The sequence below is a fragment of the Lemur catta genome, chromosome 6 (genome assembly GCF_020740605.2).
Source record: "Lemur catta isolate mLemCat1 chromosome 6, mLemCat1.pri, whole genome shotgun sequence".
NCBI classification, from domain to species: Eukaryota; Metazoa; Chordata; class Mammalia; order Primates; family Lemuridae; genus Lemur; species Lemur catta.
In genome coordinates, this window is record NC_059133.1 from 25,192,014 (window position 1) to 25,202,047 (window position 10,034).

Below are 10,034 nucleotides of genomic sequence, written 5' to 3' on the forward strand. Positions count from 1 at the left end.
CAGCATGTTAAGGACGGTATATGGTGTAAAGAGAAGCAGGAGTCCTGGAGTGATGTTCAGAAGACATTGCTTCAAATCCCTGGTTGGCCACGAATTAGCTAGCTATTTGTTCATGTGAACAAATCACTGTATTTGAGCCTCAGTTTCCCTCTCTGTCAGATGCCTGGAAAATGAACAACAATGCTCTCTTCAGAGGATTGCTAAAATACCAAATGAAATCATGTATAATATAAGAAAGTACTTGTGGACTGGATGTGGTGGCTCACATCTTTGGGAAGCCAGGGCAGGAGGATCACTTGAGGCCAGGAGTTCCAGACCAACCTGGACAACATAGGGAGACCCCCATCTCTACAAAAAAAAAATTAAAAAGTTAGCTGGGCACGGTGGTATGTGTCTGTAGTCCCAGCTACTCAGGAGGCTGAGGCAGGAGGATTGCTTGAGCCCAGGAGTTTGACGTTGCAGTGAGCTATGATCACACCACTGCACTCTAGCTTGGGTGACAGAGCGAGACCCTGTCTCCAAAAAAAAAAAAAAAAAAAAAAAGAACGAAAGAAAGAAAAGAAAGTACTTGTGAATCACAAAGATTTATTTATTTATTTATTTATTTATTTATTTATAGTGGCAGGTTTATGGCCAGAGGGGCAGATCTTGTGAGCTGATTGCTTTGTTTGGCCAGAAAAGTGTGTTTTGTTTCGTTGAATGAGAATGTCTTATGGATGGACACTCTCTAGTTTGTCACAGACTTTACTACTGTTATTTTAATTCAGCTGATCTGTGTCACCTGCCTGGCTGCTGAAGACAGACATGCTTATGCACCTTGCAAAATGGGAGGCATCACATGTAGTAACACAGCTATGTTACCGAGCGCAGCCTATGGACCAGGCACTATGTACTAGGTACCACGCTGGACGCTGGCTGACACGGTTTCTGTCCCTGGGAGCTCTCAGCCAGCACATGAATTATAGCACCACCAAGTCCAAATGAACAGGCATTTACCAAGTACCTACTGTGGCCTGGCCAATGCTCTAAATTTTAGGGATAAAAATTGTTTCTTTCTGAATAAATCAACTGTGGGTACTGAAGGAGGGCAAAAAAGACAAGACAACTAACTCTGCCATTGGGAAGGATGTTTAAGAGGAGGCAGGGGTCTAAAAGGTAGAAAAAACATTTTTGAGCCAAGACTGGGCCATACATAAGATTAGGCACTTGCCATGCACTCTTTCATGTCCTCAAAACAACTCTCAGAACTGGATCTTGTTATTTTCATTTTGTAGACAAGGGAGGGCAGCTCATGACACCTGCCCAAGGTCACATACAATGGACAGAGTTAGGATTTGAATCTGGGTCCTTCTGAGTGAGCCTAAGCCCACAGTATGTCCACTGTGCCTCTCCCAGGGATTAATGCAGAATAAGTCATAGCAATTGTTTCATTTCTGTTTGCAGGGCCTTCCCTCTCTCTCCTTCCCATCGCCTTCCAAGGGAATTTTATTTTTTCACCCAAAGTTTATTCATTATTAAAGTTACAATGAAATACTTACAAATGCATGCAAAATTGCAAAATAACTGATGCTTTTCTAAGAAAAATACCAGATATTAATGACAAGAAAAAACAAAGGTATGTCTCATGTCTTTTGTCCTGTTTTAAAGTTGCCTTATTGGACAATACATCATGAGATCAGTAGTTGTACATCTAGGAAATTTACCAGTGCAGCTGTCTTCCACTGGTGTGTATATTCTCCTTGGTGATTGATTGGCTAGAATCCAAGGGTGTTTGGAAGAAGGCGCTTAGAGATCACAAAGCATGGCCGACTCTTCCGATAGGAGATAGGGGAGAAAGGGCACAAAAGTCAAAAAGGAGCAATAAAAACTTCAGTTGTTGAACCAGGATCTTCTCCTGGGAAAGGTCTCTGCCCTGGGGCATCTTTCCTTCAGGCTGGAGGGTCCGTTTCTGAAAGAGGAGGTTTGTTGCCCAAGGGCTCTGAGCTGCAGTGCGTGCTGGGGTTGGCCAGCCCTGCAGTGCACTTTGAATCCAGCAATGACTGAGACTGTTTGTTTAGAAAAGCCTGGAGCTCTGTCCTTGACTGTAGTATCACTTAACATTGATTCCCTGGTGACAAACAACCCCACCCCAAGCCCCAGGTGAGTTTGTTTGACCCATTTCCATTGCTATACCAACCAAAAGTCCCTCAACCCCTAGCAGCATTGGGATTGGCTTTCCAAGTGCAAAGGTCAGGGACTAGAGGCTGAGCTTGCGCAGATTCTGGGCTTTGGCCTGTGTTTGCCTTTCATCTGCTACTAGACGGAGCATCAAGTCATCTCGGCTCCTCCAGAGCTGAGACTCTGGAATCTGCCACACCTACATTCAGGTGGGTCACCTGGGACAAGTTTAGGTCTAAGCCTCAGTTTCCTCAGATATAAAAACGTACACTAACAAGGTTGTTGTAAGATTTCAATAATAAGAGCAAGCAATTCCATCTCTCAGCCAGGGTGAAGCACCAAGGTCGAGGCTGGAGGCTGCCGGCAAGGAAACAAGGGTAGGTTTGAGAGCTTTGCTCCGCCTTTGGGACTGCAAGGGAAAAGCCATTTTTAGACGCTTCTCTGGATGAAAGCAGAAAATAGGTGGTGTGATTGCTCACTTTGAAATGAATGCTTCACTTTACAAGTGACTCACTCCTTGTCGCCAAGAGGTAGATGAGAAACCATGATAAAAGCACTACGGAATCAGAATGAAAGTTGGTGGAAAAGTATTATTTGTTCCACAAACATCTGGGTCCCATATAACATTTTAGGAATGTGTTTGCCCCAGGAAGGCAGACACCTGGGACCTTTTGCAAAGGATTAGATGGAGTCCCTGCAAGAAATCGATTGGAAGAACCAGAAGAGCCCATAGACCAGGGACAAGATTATTGCACTCATACCTAAGGGAAAAAGAAATGCAGGACCGCGATCACTTTCTAAGTGGGTTTACTTCTCCTACCTTTGGGTTTCACCTGCATTTAAACCTTTTTTTTTTTTTTAATTTTCCCTGGAGATTTAGACTTAGCAGAGTGGCCAGTTTCTAGCATGGGTCCTATAAGGCCAAGGGTGTTGTAAGAATACATAAAATAGGTTCTGCCTTGTAGTCACCTTCTCTAGGGTGTGACTGCTGGGGTCACATCAGACAGACAGACAGACTGAACTTGCTTTCACAGGACTTGTCTGAAGTCATTATCCTAGTGCTGACATTTGACAGGTCAGTATTTTACCTGTCTGATTTTGGAAATTGCTGAAGAGAAGCAAGCCTTCCTCCTTTCTCCCTGCACCCTCCACCTAAGTTTATACTATACATTTTTAAAAAATATTATTTCAAATGATCATACCATCAGTGGGCAGAAGGATGAGTTTCCTTGTTTTAAATGAAGAGTCACATGGTTTTTAAACATTCAGTATGAGGTGCCGATGTTTTTCAGGTCCGAATGGTCATTTTATTTCTTCTGCTGAAAAATCCTTTTGGGGAGCCTCCAGCACGCATCAAGTGTGCAGACTGTATGATCAGACCCAGGGGATTGGCCTGTGAGCTCTGCTGAGGCACCCAGCTATAGACCGTTTTTCTGTCATAAAGATTTCTGCATAAACCTTTTCTCCTTGTCCATTCTGTCCACTGGCATTTGTGAAGAAACTAACTTGCAGGAGTCCTGTGGAGGAAATCAGGGAGGCTCTCTGGGATGAAATGCATTTCACGTTGCTGTTGTCATGGCGTTTGGGAAAACATCGTCAGTGCTGGGTAGGGGCAGAGAGAAGAGTGGGTCACTGGCAGGAGGTGACTGGTGGGCAGCTTTTAACTTGGGATAAGGAAGCTGGGGTCAGTCTCATGCTGAGCAAAAGGTGCTGCATTATCTTGGTAGTGACATGAAGTCTTACCTCGGGTAAGAATATGTTCTGTGGCCCATGATTTTTTTTTTTTAATAGCCCACTCTTTGTTTAATAAGTAGCCTTTACTGTCTACTGGGTCTGCATCGAGATTTCCCTGGTGACAGTGAATGGGTATGTGATTCGCACTTAGAATAGGCACCGGGGTATGTTGCCCAGGCCTCCCACTTCAGGATGAAGCTGGGGATGTGATTGGCTGACAGCTCTCATCTGTGTCCTCCTGCTTCCCCCAGCCCTGGTGATGAGAACCCGCTACTTCAAGGTCATGCCCCTTCCGCAGTGGTAGCCAAAATCCAATGACTGGTGTATGTGAGGGTATAAAGGTCCAGTCTCCTTGCTTTATCTTGAGATACCTCTGTAGAGCCATCCCAGGAGAGCTCTCCATGAGATTGGCTGAGGCTTTTGCTGTGACTGTATCACAGCCCAAATTCTTTCTGCCTGAATCAGCAGCTTTTATATCCCTACAGATATTGATCCCAAGATAACTCCCAATAAACATTCTGTGTGCAATTCTCCATCTCTGAATCCGTTTCCCAGGGAAACTGACCTGCAACAATACTTTTCCTTAAATACGGCTGTCATCTTATTTCTCATGTGGATTATTGTTATGGGAGAAATGCACATTTTCATCCCAGGAATTGCTATGTATTGCTTTTCAGAGACTTTGTATGTTTAGCAGTTTTTCTGTGTATGGAACAGGGTACAAGAATTGAAAATGTTTTGAAAGCCCCTGGAACAAAATTGCAGTGTGAAAGTTCTACTGGTTAATGCTGAAGTTTTAGTCATCATGTGTAAATTGACCGCTAGCCACACACAGTGGCCGTGCCTCAGAGGCGAAAGGCTGAGACCAGAGGCCCTGCTGAAAAAGGCCAGTGGTTCAATGTCCTTGTTTGGTCCATTTTCCATTGTTTCCTGGTACTCTAACCTGAACAGTCAGCCAAAACTATTCTCTTGTCCTGTTCTTGGAGCAAGTGAGAGTGTGGGTGTCAGCAAATCTGACAACATAGCTGGGAAAACAGTCCCCAGCACCTGCCTTGCCATGTATGGAGAACAGAACATTTACCAGCAAGATCAACCCAGTGTAAGCCAGTTTGGAGTTTTGCCCCAGGGGGAAGAATAGGTTTTCAGTTTGTTTTTTTCAAATTTAAAATAAACAATTTTAGGCTGGGCAAGGTATATCATGCCTGTAATCCTAGCGCTCTGGGAGGCCTAGAAGGGAGGATTGCTTGAGCTCAGGAGTTGGAGACCAGCCTGAGCAAGAGTGAGAGCCCATCTCTACTAAAAATAGAAAAAATTAGCCAGGCGTGGTGGTGTGCACCTGTAGTCCCAGCTACTTGGGAAGCTGAGGCAGGAGTTTCACTTGAGCCCAGGAGTTTGAGGTTGCTGTGAGCTAGGCTGATGCCACGGCACTCACCTGGGCAACAGAGTGAGACTCTGTCTTAAAATAAAATAAACGATTTTCCTGTGTTAAATAGCTTTTTTAACCAACAAGGACTAATGAGTAAAATCATGAGAAATAGCATTAAAAATGTCTTTGGCATATTTTATTAGGGTGACCCAATAATTGCAAATTTATCAGAAAATTGGATATTTTTGAAAATGAGCAAGCTGGAAAAGTTAGAATTAGTGAAAAGTCAACATAATTATTGAAAAGTAATGATATTTTGTATCTATTTCATTATCGCATACATGTATATATGTATTTATGTCTATACATGTGTGTATATATATGAAAAATGCATGCACACTGACAAATTTGGAAGAGATGATTTGCTAAAAGTGAAAGTAATTGTATTAGAGTGGTAGAATCTGAGTAATTAGAAATTTTCATTGGTTTTTTAATTAGTTTTAATAAACTCATGTTTAAAAATAAGTATCTACAAAAAAGAATGAAACAGAAGTTAATAAAATAAAAATGAAAAATGATAGGACAGGCAGATGTTGACATCTGAAATAAGAACATGTTCCAGAGAAGCACTTAGATAGAATATAAAGTGATGACAAATTGAGTTAGTGCGCCCAATCTTGTGTCTTGGTTGGGTTTCAGCCAGGATTCAGGCATGTTTGGGCACCTCTGAGGAGCTGGTGGGCCTGGTAATCTGCATGCTTCTATTATCATGAATTTTCTTGCTTGCCTTGGAAGGCTCCGCTCAGGGGAGGAAGACAGGAAAGACAGGGACAGCCTGGTGCCAGTCTTATGTCCCCAGGCCTGACCCCAGAGACTCCTGGAGCAGAAGGGGCTGTTTTCCTGAGGGGTGGAGTATATGTGTACATGTGTGGCCTGTGTCCAGGACAAGCTGAGACGGGAGGGAGGAGCACTGGAGCTGCCAGCCATGAGGGGGCTGTGGCAGGTGGACTGAATTGTGAAGACATCTGAGCTGTCCCTTTCCTGATGCCCTCCCAACCCCAGGGGGAGGGGTGCAGAAATACTCAAGGAGGATTTTTAGGGGCCTGGAAGCCTGCAAAAGTAGGTGCATGTCTGAACGCATGGAATTTGAGCAACAGCTGCCACAAGTTAGCATTTACTTAGTGCCCACTGTGTTTCAGGTGCTATGCTAAACTCTTAATGCTCATTAGCTCCATTCATTCCTCAGCAACCCCCTATGGAGGGTGCTTTTTACCTCTTTCTAAAAATGAGGAATCTGGGGCTTGAAGAGATTAAATAATTGGCTCAAATTATAAATGGCTGAGCTGCAAACTGTTTCTCAATTTGAGGAAATTCTATTGGCTTTGTTTTCTTAATGGAAGGCACTTGCAGTAAAATCTTGAGCTCTGAAGACAAACTTCTGGCAATTCTTTGCCATTACCTGGCTGTGCAGTCTTGGACACATTGTGCAACCTGTTTGAGCCTGATATTGTTGTCGGAAGGATGAGAGGTAATTTTTTTTTCTTTCTATTTTTAGTAGAGACGAGTCTCACTCTTGCTCAGTCTGGTCTCAAACTCCTGAGCTCAAGCAATTTCCTGCCTCAGCCTCCCAGAGTGCTAGGATTACAGGCGTGAGCCACCGCGCCTGGCCAGATGAGAGATAATAGACACAAGGAATAATACTCAGTTCATGGTAGTTATCATCATGTATCATTCAAGTCCAAAGCCTGGGTAATGCCTATGAATTCACTGATGGATTTTAGCTGCTGTATACTTTTTAGTCAAAAGATAAAAGTAAACTTTGACCACAGGCTATGATGATTGAGTAATTGCCCAAGAAAATCTTTTTTTCTATATTCATTTATTATTATTAACGAAATGTGATGGTTAATCTAATGTGCCAAGTTGACTGGGCCATGAGGTGCCCAGATATTTGGCCAAACATTATTCTGGGTGTTTCTGTGAGGGTGTTTTTGGACAAGATTTACATTTGAATTGGTAGACTGAGTAAAGCAGACTGGCCTCACCAATGTGCATGGGCCTCATCCAATCTGTTGAAGGCCTGAGTAGAACAAAAAAGCTGTCCCTCCTCCAAATAATAGAAGATTCCTCTTGCCAGACTGCCTTCAGATGGGGACATAAGCATTTTTCTGCCTTCAGACTCAACATTGGCTCTTCCTGGGTCTCTAGCCTACCATCGTTGACGTTTGAAATTGGACTGGAACTACACCATCAATTCTCTCAGGTCTTCAGCTTGCTGACTCACCCCGCAGATCTTGGGACTTGTCAGCCTCTATAATCATACACATACACCCCCTCACACACACACATACATATACATCCTATTGATTCTGTTTCTCTGGAGAACCTTACTACATCAATGAATATTGATCTAATGATGTCTGGATCCAAGGCACTGGGCTCCAAGGCAGAAATAGAAAGTGAATAAAGCAGTCCAATTTCCTGCCCTAATATCATTTACAGTTTACAGCTTAGGCTAGAGGGAGAGACCTTAGACATATCAATGTGAATAATTAACTAAAATTGCAGTAAGTGCCATAGCAAAAAGATATAAGGAACTATAATTGCACAGGATAGAAGCCCTCACCTGCTTTGGGCTTCCTTGAGGAAGTAATACGAGAGCTGTATAAGCTGAGATCTGGGGCCGGGGTGAGGGAGGTGAGAGGAATGAGACATGATTGGGAAGCAGCTGGGCAAAGGCAGCAGCATGGGTTCAGGCTTCTCCGAGTGGAGAAAATGCCTTGCATACTCTAGCACTGCAAGAAGACAGCTGTGGTGAAGCACAGAGGCGAAGCTCATAAATCTCCTATTTATTCCCTCCTCATTTTGTGGAAGAGATTGTGTAGAACTGGTGTTAATCCTTTTTTAAACATTTGGTAGAATTCTCCAGTGAAAGTATCTGGGCATGGAGATTTCTTTTCAGGTGTTTTAAAATTATGATGTCAATTTCCCTATTAGTTACAGGGATTTTAAAATTATTGATTTCATATTGAATGAGTTGTGGTAGTTTGTGCTCTTTTGAGGAATTGGTCCATTTCATTTAAGTCGTAAAACTTACGCGTTTAATTTGTAATATTCCCTTATTATCTTTTTGATGTCTGCAGTGTCTACGGTAATATCCCTTTCACTCCTGATATTGGTCATTTGTGTCTTTTCTCCTTTTTTTGTCAGTCTTGCTAGAGGATTGTCAATTGATCTTTTAAAAAAATTCAGCTTTTTAGGCAGGGCATGGTGGCGCATGCCTGTAATCCCAGCTACTCAGGAGGCTGAGGCAGGAGAATCACTGGAGCCCAGGAGTTTGAGGTTGCTGTGAGCTAGGCTGACACCATGGCACTCTAGCCCAAGTGACAGAGCAAGATGCCATCTTAAAAACAAACAAACAAACAAAAAAAGCTTTTTCTTTCATTATTTTTCTATTTTCTATTTTCAATTTCATTGATTTCTGCTGTTTATTATTTTCTTTCTTTCAGTTTATTTTGCTTTTATGTTTAAAAATTTCTTGACTTAAAAATCATTGACTTAAAAATTTTTTGACCTTATGATGGGTTTATCAGGCCACAACCCCATCATAAGTAGAGGAGCATCTGTATTTGAAAGTGTGTTGTTTAATAACCAAGTGTCTGGAGATTTCCCTCTTATTTTTCTGTATTCGTTGTGGCTAAAGAACACATTCAGTATAATTTCAATTCTTTTAAATTTGTTGACGTTGGTTTTATGGCTCAGGATATGCTCTATTTTGGTATACATTCTATGAGTGCTTGAAAATAATGTGTATTTTGCTATTGTGGGGTGTAGTATATAAATGCTGATTAGATCCCGCTGGTTGATAAGTGTTACTGAGTTCTTCTATATCCTTGCTGATTTTCTGTCTAGTTGTTCTATTAGTTGTTGAGAGAGAAGGTATTGAAGCCTACAGCTATAATTGTGGATTTGTCTATTTATTCTTTCAGTTCTGTCAGTTTTTGCTTCACATATTTTGCAGCTCTCTTGTTTGTTGAATACACATTTAGAATAGCTATTTCTTCTTGGTGGATTAACCCTTTTATCATTGTGTAATGTTTTTCTCTCCATCTCTGGTAATTTTCCTTGCTCTGAAGTTTACTTTATTTGATATTAATATAGCCATTCCTGCTTTCTTTTGATTAATGTTTACATGATATATATTTTTTCTATGCATTTACTTTTAATCTATCTAATTATATTTGAAATGAATTTCCTGTAGACAGGATGTAGTAAGATCATGTTTTTTTAATCTACTATGCCAATCTCCATCTTTTAATTGATTAGACCATTTACATTTAATATAATTATTGTCATGGTAGGACTTATGTCTGCCATTTTATTTTTTGCTTTATATTTGTTTTCTCTCTGTTTTATGTTTTTCTGTTTTCTTTTTTCTTCCTATGGGTTACTTGGACATTATTTAGAGGTTTTTTTAAATTTATTTATAGTGTGTTTGAATGTATCTTTGTGTAGTTTTTTTAGCGATTGCTCTAGGTATTAGATTATGTATATAACTCATCACAGTCTACTGGTATTTGACATTTTACCATTTTAAGTGAAGTATAGAAATGTTACTTCCCCTTATGTCCTTTTACTCTCCCTGTTTCTAAGTCTTAAATAGTCCATCTATATACATTTAGAACCACATCGGTATTACCATTTTAAAAAATTTAGAAAACTCAAGAGAAGAAAGATACATTGTATTTATTCATATTCTTTTTTTCCTTCTTTCTTT

General features: G+C 41.2%; 1 long non-coding RNA gene across 1 annotated transcript; it reads left to right on the forward strand.

Annotated features, from left to right (window-relative positions):
* The first annotated feature begins 2,282 nt into the window (after positions 1–2,282).
* Positions 2,283–3,534, forward strand: LOC123639449. The gene is made up of 3 exons (XR_006735729.1): positions 2,283–2,366; positions 2,483–2,534; positions 3,450–3,534. It is a non-coding gene; the product is annotated as an uncharacterized LOC123639449 (long non-coding RNA).
* Positions 3,535–10,034: the final 6,500 nt, after the last annotated feature.